Raw genomic sequence first — 12,712 nt, forward strand, 5'->3', positions numbered from 1 at the left:
GATTAGGGTTGCCAACTCTGTTTGAATCTATTCCAGAAGGTTTCATTACATGACATAATGACATTAATGACTTTACGTCAGGAAGGCAAATGCACATTACTATTACATTTTGAAAACCCTCTGGACTACTGTATAAATTGGATTCAACATTTAATGTTTATTTTAATGAATGCCCTATCATTTATCTCCCAGGTGACTGTCAGCAGTCTCCTGGAGATTTATATCTAATTCCTGGAGACTTCAGGGCAATCCTAGAGGGTTGGCAAGCCTACCCATGATGCATCATGATTGCCCCTTTGATGTGCGTCATGGAAGATGGAGACTTTATAGGAAATCTAGCCCTTCAAGGAAAATAGGGGTGAGAGACAAGCCAACTACAACTTCACAGTGGTATTTCCAGATCAAAATCTCTAACATCAAAAAATGTTGTGTTTTGGGGGGGGGTTTCAGTGAAAACCAGACACTCTTAATGCATAAAAAAAAATGTTTAACCAAAAAACCATATTTTCTTTCAAAAGCAGTTTTAAACCACAATCTTCACCAGACCATGTAATTTTTTATATGGCCACCCAGTTACTATTTGAATGTTGTTATCATCTGTGTTAGCTCAAATTGTGCAGGGTAAAAAACTGATTCCCTGACAGTCTTGAAATTTCACATGCTTCTGTAGAAAATGCAAATCAAGGAAGCAGCGTTTCTTCACTGAAGAAAGGTGAATTTCCAGTGCTCACTTCCAGAAGCACCAAAAATTGATGCATCTCAATCTCTGGGAGACGCACCCTGTGGTGAAGGAAACACAAAAATAGTGCATAGAACTCCACATAAGAGAGACAGGTGAGGGAAAAGACAATGACAAGGGACATAAAAGCTGATTAAACTGCCTGTTATAAATCAGATTCATTACAAAGCCATCTCCTTGGGTAGCAGGAGCTGATCTGCATTTCCTTCAGGTGTATTCATTATTCAGAAGTAATGAATCATCTTAAATCGGTGGAGGTATTTGCAAAACATTCACTATTACTAAGTGTTATTCAGACTATACAGCTGATGCTCATATACTATTGTTTTTGCTCCATGACTGGATGACTAAAACATTTTAAATGGGAAGGTAAGGAGCAGCAAGTAACAAACAGATTGGTGGAGCTGGGCAAATATTTTATTTTTTTGAGTTTGGTGGCTGAACCCAACCATTTTTCAAAAAACAATGATTTGGGTTGATCTAAAACATGAAAAGTTTGAGCTTTCTCCCTAGAATTATAGGTGACACGTAGGGGGGCATGGGGAGGCACATGCCCCCCCTCCCCCGAGACTGGCCACTGCTGAAGCTGCCACTGGCTTCTGCGGGTGGTTGCCACCCACCCCTGCCCCCACTGCCAACGCGGCTGGCAGTGGCTGCAGGTGGTCCCCGCTTGCCACCGTCACCAACACTAGCAGCAGCGAGTGGTCTCTGCTTGCTGCCATGGTGCCCCACCCCAATCTTGGGAGGCACCAGTCACATTCATGCCTAGAATGAAACCTCTCCCCAGCTTTTGGAGGTCAAAATACTTTATTCTCTCTTTCAGAGGAGGAGTTCTTTTTGAGATTTTTTTTCTTCAATTTCAGTCAGTCTGGTCTTAAATGGTGTTTTTTTAAATGAAAAATAAAGCATTTCATTTTGAAATATCAAAATTAAATGTAAATTTTCAATTTTGGGACTGAAACCTTTCACCAAATTCAACCCAGTTTGCTGGTAGTTCTACTTGCCCAGGCACTGCTCTTTTTGATAAATAAACCATTTATCCAGTAAATTTCCCACAAGTACAGCTGAGTGAAGTTTCAAGTGATTGACTATTCATCCTATTTACAGCTTTAATTGAGAAAGATATTAACAAATATTTTAGAGGCAAGGTTTTTTGTGAGTGATATGTTTTATTAGACCTGGTTGGGATAAAGTTAGACAAGCTTTCACAAGCATTAGCATGGTTGGGGTAAAATTAGACAAGCATTCACAAGCAAGGCATTCTTCATTCAGAGACCTGCCGAACAATGCTTTGCCTTTGAAAGCTTGTCTAACTTCATCCCAACGGTGCAACTGATGCAATAAAAGATATCACCCACAAAAATCCTTACCTCTCACGTAATCCCTGGAGCATCACAGCTACAACATCATTCCAACGTTACCACAAATATTTTAGGTACCCAATACATTAGGGCCTTCTTTAACATAAAAAAGTATCACCAAAATCTCAAACTTAAAATATTGTCACAGTAGGCACAAACAGCTGGGCAGCTTGAGTGAGTATCACCTCTGGCTTACCTTCAGGCCATTCACTGCATGTTGGTGGCTAATGAAGCGCTCATATAATGGCCCATCTTCTGCGAGTGTCCCCTATACAGCAAGTGGGTAGTGACAGTCTCACCGCAGTGTCAGCTAAAGCAACAGATGGGAAGGAGTGGGTGGTGACACAAATGAGGGCTAGCTGCCTCCAAAGGGTGGTAGAAGTCTGCAAATCACAAGGCGTGTATGGAGGAACTCGAACCATCAGAAGTGGTGATTAGACCCTGCAAAACATTTGTATTTTTGGGCAGATGTTTATTTACCCACTGATGGCAGCACTGCCATAGCTACTTTGCTTTCCAAGGGATGGAAATAATAAATGCAGCTGCTAAATGTTCACTGGGAAAACGGGGCAGTATATTAAACACTTGAGTGGGGGCACAGTTAAAAACAAACCTGAGGGCTTGGTGAGGGGCAGGGGGATCTATATATCCCAAGGGAATTTCCAGTACTGCAAATCTGGCAATATAACATGGACATGAACTGCTTTGTGACCCCAAGGCACTTAGGCATATGCCCAACTTTAAGCATTTACATCTCTATTCATCAAAGCAGTTAAGCATGTGTTTAATGATAACTGTCTGTTTAAAGTTTCATTGACTCCAATGGGACATAAGTGCCTTGATGAATTGAGGCTTTAAACCTGGATTTGACTTGCTCCATGCAGACACGCGTTATAAAGGGGACACATTTTCTGGTGCTTCTTTCTAATGCACAATGATGCTTAGATATTAATTATTTGGAACAGGAGCCAGCTGTTTGTTTTATTTGTACAGTGCATAGCACAACTGTAGATGCTACAGCTACAATACAACTCTATAAGCAGAAGAACAAGAAATGGATCTCTGTGTTTTCCTGACATGGGCACTCAATATAGCCCTGGAAATAAGTAACCTGGGTGTTTGGTGTTAATTCAAGTACAGACCCCAGTAGGTAAGAACTGTGTGAGGCCCGAGTGATATGGAAGCTAGTGCTGTTGTGCAGATACAAAGAGCAGGAGAGGAAAAATCCAACAATGAAGGGGAAAGGTCTCCATCCAAGCAGGGGTGTAGGTTGTAGCCATGTTGGTCTAAGGACATAGGCAGACAAGGTTCCTTGGGTGAATCTGATGTCTTCTATTAGACCAACCCAAATAGTTGGAGAATAGTTATTAAGCAAGCTTTCGGGTTCGAAAACCCTTCGTCAGGCTAAGGAAGTTTCAGCAGTTGGTGTGTGCTCTTCCTGGATGGAATGAAAAGTAAAGAAGCCAGCGGCTGGGCTGGGGAGTCAGTTGTCAGGCAGATTGTAATGTGTCATAAATCCAGTGTCTATATTTAGTCCATGATTTTTAGTATCCAGGAGGTTGATGAAGTGGAGTTCATAGGCTCGTCTCTGGGAAGTGTTGTGCAAGTTTCCTTTGAGGATCAGGACTGAGATGTTGGAGAGAGACAGAGTGGTTTTCTTGTGAGAAATGTTGCCAACACATCTCCACCACCCCCACTATTACTACACCCCACAACAGAGCCATCAGCATTCCTGGATCTTACAGCTTCACCTCCAGAAATGTAATACATCTCATCCAATGCACCAAATGCCCTGATGGAAAATATGTAGGAAAGACCAAACAACAACTGTGCACCAGAATGAACGCACACCGGAAATCCATCAAAGACAGAAATACCCAATTACCGGTGGGGGCACATTTCTCACAAGAAAACCACTCTCTCTCTCTCCAACATCTCAGTCCTGATCCTCAAAGGAAACTTGTACAACACTTCCCAGAGACGAGCCTATGAACTCCACTTCATCAACCTCCTGGATACTAAAAATCATGGACTAAATATAGACACTGGATTTATGACACATTATAATCTGCCTGACAATTGACTCCCCAGCCCAGCCCAGCCCAGCCCAGCCCCTGGCTTCTTTACTTTTCATTCCATCCAGAAAGAGCACACACCAACTGCTGAAACTTCCTTAGCCTGACAAAGGGTTTTTGAACCCGAAAGCTTGCTTAATAACTATTCTCCAACTATTTGGGTTGGTCTAATAAAAAGATATCAGATTCACCCAAGGAACCTTGTCTGCCTCCATCCAAGCAGAACTTTCACAAGCCACAAGAAAGCAAGTCTACTGATCGATCCATTGGCAAAAAATCCTGCCTTGGGCTGTCATGGATAACTAGCCTGTTAGCAGCACAGCTCCACCTGAATCTGACTCTAGAAATCAATCAGCACTCTGAATTTAAATTGTAAAGGTGTTAAAGTCTAGGTTTTGCCATTACCTCACAAAGTCAACTTACAGCAGGTTTGAAGGCGAAATCCAGTCCACCAGGCTCAGATCCAGTACCTCATGCTTGTACAGGTTTCTATGTGATGTGCCAGCTACTGCAGATCAGAAACAGAATCAATCAATTCAGCTCTAGGAAGGAAAGCAGAAAAGGGAAAGGCTTGCAACTGGATAGTTTGAAAAGGACATGCTTAACTCAGCTTTGACTGGCAGGTAGTTCCTTCTGCTTAGAAAAAGGGGGGAAAAATCCTTAGATCTACAAATATACCTCCAAGTTTTTCCATATTTTTTGTATTTCATATATTCAAATGGAATATATTCATATAAATGGAAATAATCTCACATCCTCCTGCAAAATTTGCAGCGTGGAGATCACAGTGTAGCAAAGTGGACTATAAACAACATTTAAACTGAGCTTATTGACCTCAAAGCCAAAAAATAGGCAAACTCTGCAAGCAGCAAAAACTTCACTTGAATTTTAAAATTCTTTCACTGGTAATATCTAGTCTCAATCTTGAGAGGACTTAAGGTTTCAATGAAGCTGCAGGGCCTAAAATCATGTCATTCATGAACTTATGTGTTTGTAACTGCTCTGGGCCTAAGATGCTCTTAGGATCATAGGAGAGTACAACTGGAAGGGACCCCATGAGGTTGGTCATCTAGTCCAGCCCCCTGTTCAAGGCAGGATCATCCCAGACTAAACCATTCCACTCAAGTGTCTGTCCACCTTACTCTGGAACATTTTTTTGAAACACTGTACACCAACATGAACAGCAGGGTACTGGTGAATGGGTTCCTGACCACTCTGACAGCGGTGGAGTTGGGCATCCAGCAGGGATGATCACTCTCCCTGATCCTGTACATCTATGTGATGGAACCACTGGCCCAACATCTCAGGTGAGACCCTGAGATCTATGGAGTGGAGATTTCTGGGGCAGCGAGGCAGAGAAAAGTGTCCTAGCCTATATGAAGGACCTCAGCATCCTACGCAGGGATAAGTGGTCAGTGGAAAGAGTACTGCAACATGCCTAGGTATACAGAGCAGTAGCAGGGACTAAGCTCAACGTGGGCAAGAGCACCTGCCTAGCACTAGGCAAGCTCAGGGAACTGTCTACCCTGGGGGTCTTCATCCCCAGCGAGGCAGTAAAAATCCTTGGAGTGGAATTCAACCCAGAGCTAACAGGCCAGAAAGCATGGAAGAAGACTGTGGCCAAGACCAACAGAGACCAGGACTATGGAACACGTGCCACCTGTCTTTGCAGGGGCACACGGCACTCATAAGGACAGTGTTGCTATTGGTGCTTCTGTATACCACATTGGTCTTCTCTCCTCCAACCAAGGCAAACTGTCCATAAAATCCAGAAGGCCATATACATCTTCTTCTGAGGCTCCAAATGGGAGAAGGTTGTGAGGGCCATGCTGTACAAGACTAAACAGACCAGGGGCTAAGGAATGCCAGACATTCTGCTGTTCCTCTGGGCCAAGTAAATGAGCCGGATCTGCAAACTGGCAGCTGAGGCAGACTCCGAAACAGCCCACTTCATGAGGTTTTTAGCAGGGCACCTGCTGCAATGCTGGAGGGTTGACACACCACCCAACATGAGCCCATGGGCCTTGGAGCTGGAGCTGCTCAAACACCAGGGAGGTATGGCAGAGAGAAATCATATTCCTCCTTATGGTGACAGGGGTCAAGACCCTGACCAGAGAGGCAGCACTGTTCAGCCATATGACCAAGCAGTAAGGACCCCAACAGCCCACTTTGACCTGCTCATGTACAGACACATGACCCTCCTAGTCAGGGACCACATCAGAATGGGAGTGAGCTTCAGCTATACTACAAAAAGACAGCAGAAGACAACAAGGAAAAAATGGCAGAGGACATATGGAGGAGAAGAGACTGGCACAGGCTGTTCAAGAATGAGGCTGCCAGAGAGCATGGAGATGACAATGAGTGAGAGGACTGAGGGGGAAACAGGGAAGTTTGGAGGGGGGCAGAGGTGCTGAGGTGTTTTTTCTGCGTGATTATGACATGTAAGAGTGGCGACAGGCATGCAGACATACAGATAAACAGTTGCGATATTGCCATGTGATGATGATGGTTTAACTGTATATTTGTGTTATGGACTGTCAAGTAGACTGGATCAGTCACGCAACAGAACTGTAAAGGTATAGGTGTTAGGGATGAAAGGTTAAATGATTAATTGTTTAACCAATAAGTGCACTGATAACCAGTTGGCTTATCTGTTATAAGTATCTGTCCTGTTATAAAACTTGCAGCAATTACAAAAAAGGTAACGTATCAATTCTGAATGAACTAAATCTATGGATGCTATATGCAAATAACTATAGCTAAATTTAATTTGAAGGTCAGTGTTTTCAATTTTTTTTTCTCACTTTCATGTACTCAGGGAAAGCAGGGTGGACAGTAAAGACCAGGGGAAGGGGCTGCAGAGGGAAGAAGCTAGGAGAAAGCAGAGGGCAAGAAGACTACTTAATCCCCTCAGATTCATTTTCCCTGCTGTAGCAACAGGAGGTAGGCAAATTAAAGGCAAATCTCCAAAAATTAGATTTTATACCTGGAACATTTTTTTTAAATTATAGTCTTTCCGTATATAAAATCTAATTATTGGGGCATCGTCTTATATTCAAGTAATATGGTAATAGATAAGCAAATTTGCTTAAATTATTATTTTTAATTTGCCTTTATCTCTTTAAATTGAAACCTTATAATACTATAAGAAAGAAATAATTTCCACTTCTTTAGCATCATCTGTGTATCTCAATATATTTTACAAGTGTCAATTAATTAGCCTTACAATATCCCTGGGTGGTTGGTGAATATTATCATCAGAACTGGATAGAAAATGGGGTATTTTTTTGTGGAAGTTTTAAATTTTCATAAAAACAGAAAAATATGTTGTTTTCAGCTTGATTGTGAAAATCAAAATGTTTCAAGATACCAGCAGTAGTGCAAATGAGAGCGACTGACACAGCAGAGTTTGAGGTTTCAAAAAAATGGCTACTGCCTTTAGCCCAACTCTGGCCACAGAAACTGCTTGTCACACCTCTGGATACCAGAGACTTCCCCTAAGCATTTTATTTTCTGTCAAAAATATATCAAGAGAAGGTTCCCTGTCCCCCAGCCCTAATTATCATCCAGTTTGACAAACGGAGAACCTGAGACATGGAGAGATTAGGGTCTCCATGTTAAACAGCACCAGCATGGAGGAGTCCACATGCACTTCTGTGCGCATAGGGGCTGAGCAAAGAAAAATAAAGGGTACAGATCATCAGCTAGTTAAAACCCAGGCCATTTTCTGCCAACTCCATAGCAGTTGTACTTATTTATGCTGGCTGAAGATATGGTCCCAGAAACACACTGAAGTCAGTGGTTTGTGAACACAGGTGAGAAGCTGGAATTCACCCCATCCATGTGTGAGAATCTGAAATTCCTGCTGGGCCTCAGAGTACTGCCAAGCCCTCCCATGGGTAGGGAAGCTGATAGGAGTGCAGGTGGTCAGGGCTGCCCTCGCTACCCCAAGGACACACCATGCTGTGCCTCAACATCCCCTTCTACCCACATGGCCGCCCCACCAACCTAGCACCTGACTGCCACAGAATTTGATGTATTTATCCTTCCTGCACCCCCAGGAGACAGGGGAATGCTGTTTCCCCAATTGCACAGATGGGGATCTACCTCCCAAAGAGTTTAAGTGACTTGCCGAAGGTCACATAGGAAGACCAATAGATTTCTATCCCTCAGACAGATACAGCCCGCAGCACTGCCACACTCCCCTCTTCTCTCTCTGCCGAGTAGAGCTGTTCAGCCAAGTGTAGCTGGATTGTAATGAAGCACTTGGTGAAAATAGATTTTTTGTTCCGCCTGACCGTGGGCTGCTGGAGACAGGGGTCATTAGCTATGCATCACTTACAGGCTGCTGTTCCCTCATTAAAGGCCCTCTCCTCTATTTCAGCCACCCCTATTCTTGGTTCGCAAGAGCATGTCCACTTATTATGGCCCTGGCCAAAACCTCAGCTTAATAGGTTTGATAGAAATAGAGGTTAAAGGGACAGCATGAGAAACAGGTGAACTGGTACCAGTCTTGTAAGAGAAAAGTATGTCTGCAGTGATCCCATTATTGCCAGTTGTCATGAGTTTATCACAAAGCTCAGGGTATGTGGTAATTTATTTCAAATCTCCCTCTCCTGGAGTCTTGGGACTTCTATAGGAATCTCCCCTTTTTATTATTATTAAAAGAAAAAAAAAGGGAATTTGCTCATCCTTGTGGTTACAGAGTGGAAAATCTGACCATCAAAGGCTCAAAAACCAAGAAAGCAAATGAGAAAAAAGATATATGGACTATGTTCTTATTTTTAAACCAATCCGACAATTAACATGGGGGCATAGATATGGGTGGCTGCTCCTAATCCAACTACCTCTCCACCCAAATCACGAATCATTGAGACACATGCAACATTTTGTTCCTTTTTTAATTCTTTTTTTCCACTCCTCTCTCTTTAATCCTCACCTCCTTCACTTTTTCCCTTCCCACCCACAGTTCCAGTTCAGGTCCTGCTACTGTGAAGGGAGAGACGTCACAGTTCCTATGCTGGTTAATCTGCCTCCAAGCTACATGACACCTTCCCCTCTCCTAGGTTGACCACCAGTGGTGATGTGTAGGGAGCACTTGGGGGTGTACGTGCACCCCCTGACAGGCCGTGCTCCCCACTTAAGCGACGGGTAGGGGGGAGGAGGGGCAAGCGGGAACACTAGTGCCCCTCCCCCAAGCAAGCACTGGCCACGGAGGGGGTACACCAGATGAAGTGTCACAACCACTTCTGAGAGCACCACAGCCACTTCCTGGTCAGCGTGATCAGCTGCAGAGGACCTCCTGCCACAGTTGCTGAAGGGGCACGTGCCCTCCCTTACTAAGGTGGCATCAGTCACCCATATTGACCACCTGTCCCTAACTGGGCAGGACAGTCCTGAAATGTGAGCATCAAGACCTGGACTCAGGCTGAATGACTCTGGGACAGCATTTGTCCCAGATTCCCAGTACTGTGCAAGGATCCAAGTTTTCTACTTGCCATGGAAAAATGCAGGTTAACACTGGGTTTCCACTGGCAGGCTGGCAGAGTTCCACATGCAAGGGGCACCACATGCATGTGGCCAAAAATACAGCCAGACAGTAGTGAAGAGCAGCTCCCCTGCAGGTAAGTCTAAGGGGGAAAGGGGGCATAGAAAAAGTGAGGGAGGAAGATTGAGGCTCCCACAGTGAGGGAGGGGGGAGCAGGTGTGTCCCACCCTTGCCATTTTGAAAAGGTGGTCACACTACCACTTTGTCTCCCACTCCAGAGGAAGGAAAGAGTGATGGCTCCTATCCATGCCCCTGCTCGCCAGGCCCTCTAGTAGCAGGTCTGAGACAGCATTAAACCTTAACTGTGGCTGTTCTGAAACTGTTTTAACTTTCAGACAGCCTAACATTCCACAGATTTAAAATGGTTCAAGGGTAACTTGTAACACCACCCTGCCAGCATAAGGTACACAGTAATGGTTTTATATAGATTGTGCTAGTCACTGCTGGAAACAAAGAAAACACCATGGGATGTACAGAATCCTTGGCTCGCATCTTACTCAGTATAAAGTGTGATATCAGTAAGAAGTATACTATTGCTTTAATTTTGTAGTTGGCATCTTGGCTAGATTTCAGTCAGAGAAGCAGAAGATGCCAGAGAACCACTTTAAGAATAGGGTTATAGAAACAGGGCAGGGTGTATCTACCCGAGACATTTACTGCAGAGCTGCCGGATTAGGTCCACAGTAAAGTCTCAATGTCTATAGGTGCTGCCCTATTAGGCTGCAGGAAACTAATTAACTCTGCCGCATGTACGTTCTTGTAAATGCAAGTACTGTTCTATGGCAGAGTTCTTTAGTATGCAGCAACACATGTGTCGATGCTGATAGGGCTGTCTTGGGCAGAAGGGTGCTTCAGTGTGGGGGCCGCCTGCCAGCTAGACCTGCACTGGAGCACCCTCATGCCCCAGCCAACCTTTTTGCTGTACATTGAGCCAGGTCAGAGCATCCCTGGGCTGACAGGCTGACCCTCCAGCCCCCTACCAGCTGGGGCTGCTCCAACCCACTTCAACATGTTGTGGCCCTGGGTGCGCATGATAAATGCAATGCTTGGGAGCAATAAACTCTGGAGCAATATACACCAGAGCTTATTGCTCCATGCTAATAGCATGTATAGATGCACCCACAGAGGGCTAGACAGAACTTCAAGAGGTCACATAGTCCATGCCCCTACCCCAAGGCAGAGTGAACTATACCAGAACCATTCCTGACACAAGCTTATCTAACCCTTAATAAAGCTCCAGGATGAGAGATTCCACATCCTCCCTAGATAACATATTCTAGTGCTTCACTATACTTAGTTAGAAAGTGTTTCTTTAATGTCTAAACTAAATCTCCCATGCTGCAATATAAGCCCATTACTTCTTGTCCTATCCTCTGTGGACACAGAGAACAATTTGTTCCCTTCCTTTGCAAGCAACCTTTTACATATTTGAAGTCTATTATTATATCTCCCATCTGTCTTCTCTTCCTTAAACTAAACAAACCCCATTCTTCCTTCATAGGTTGTTCTTTCTAGACTTCTGATAATTTTTGTTGCTCTCTTAAGGACTCTGTCTGACTGGTCACCTCTCTCTTGAAGTTTAATACCGAATACTGGATACAGTGCCCTAGCTGAGGAGTACTAAGAAGGTCACAAGGCAAGGACAGCACCAGGATAGTAGTGCAGACATCTCCTGAACCACCTGTCTTATCTGGAAGAACCTAACAAGGGATTAGTCCAGTCTCCCTGGACCACTTAATCCTTTGGCCTCTCTAGTGACACATTTTCTGACACTCTTGTTCCCTGACTCATGATACTTTCACAATACTTTTACTTTCTGTGACAGGGAACATCAACTAATCGTCACTGAATGGCCATCAGATGGAGCAACAGAATTTGTTGCACTAAGGCTACAAAGAGATGCCACATTTGTCCCAGGATAAATCATTTTATCCCAGGACAAAATGCAATTATTCAGACATCCTTGTCTGTTTCCCAGGATAAATCCTAAAAAGGTTCAGGGTATAATAACTACTAACATTTTTTCTGGGATAAGACAAAGTGTGTCTAAATGGTTATCCAGGGACTGCATCGTTGAATCAATGGCAGAAGAGCAGCAATACATTCAGCCACTCGCTAAACTTTGATTAGATGGGCAATGTATGTACACATCAATCCCAGGATATTTCTGTTCTAAAACAAACACAGACACAATTTATCCGGGGACAAATGCAATGTCTGTTCCTAGCCAGAAACAACTGGGTACTCGGTACCAAGTTGAATCCCTGAAGATCAAGATAAAAGCCTCCAGAACCAACGTTCCATTAACTTTCAAGGATAACTGGTTTCTCTCTAGAAAAGAGGCTGGAGACAGGGAAGTGAAAAGGAAGCCTTCAAGACAATTAATCCCTCAGATGAGAGAATAAAAGCCAGCCTAACCACCAGGAGCACCTAAGGAAAAAAGAGAAAAAGGCCATCACAATACCCAGTCAGTAAAATATCGCAACAAAATAACAGAGGTTGAAAGGATTGAAGGTTTCTGTCTGGTTCCCCTTATTAAGTCCCCATTTAAGGCAGATTTTAAGTGTTAGCATCCATGTCCTTAGGAAATGTTTGACCACAAGGATCACTTCCTGCCAGCAGAGGAAACAGTAGGAGTCAGAAAGGTGGTTGAGCTGGCTTAGGTAACTGGTGACTTCTACATGAGTAAAATTCATCTGTACTTCAAGATTAGAGTCAAGAGAATTCAACAAATGGGAGCTGTGGGAACAAGTCTGAAAGCATCTCATATTTGGAAGAGATTGGCTGCGTCCATGTTTGCAATTTTCCTTTCTGCTCAGGCCTTAGAAATTGGGGAAAATACCCCATTGAATTCATAAATGACTGTAATGAGGGAATATTTGCCATGCAGAAGATGGAACAGGAATTTAGTTTTATTTATCTCTGTTTATACGATGGGTACCCCAAGCAAATCACACAGTAACTCTGGCAGTGCAGTGACTGTGTAGGC

At 43.8% G+C, this 12,712-nt stretch overlaps 1 long non-coding RNA gene across 7 annotated transcripts in view; it reads right to left on the bottom strand.

Annotated features, from left to right (window-relative positions):
- Positions 1 to 466: 466 nt before the first annotated feature.
- LOC106738191 (uncharacterized) overlaps positions 467 to 12,712 on the bottom strand; it is an 85,735-nt gene continuing 73,489 nt past the window's right edge. For 4 of the 7 annotated variants that reach the window (XR_009455602.1, XR_009455603.1, XR_009455604.1 and 1 more), the window contains exons 2-4: positions 4,599 to 4,683; positions 2,297 to 2,541; positions 467 to 780 (exon numbers count right to left, since the gene is read on the bottom strand). This is a non-coding gene — a long non-coding RNA (uncharacterized LOC106738191). Of the gene's footprint in view, positions 781 to 2,296; positions 2,542 to 4,598; positions 7,075 to 12,712 lie in introns of those variants that run through there. The other 3 variants (XR_009455601.1, XR_009455600.1, XR_002087064.2) reach the window with 2 other exon arrangements.

The sequence above is a fragment of the Alligator mississippiensis genome, chromosome 11 (genome assembly GCF_030867095.1).
Source record: "Alligator mississippiensis isolate rAllMis1 chromosome 11, rAllMis1, whole genome shotgun sequence".
Lineage (NCBI taxonomy): Eukaryota > Metazoa > Chordata > Crocodylia > Alligatoridae > Alligator > Alligator mississippiensis.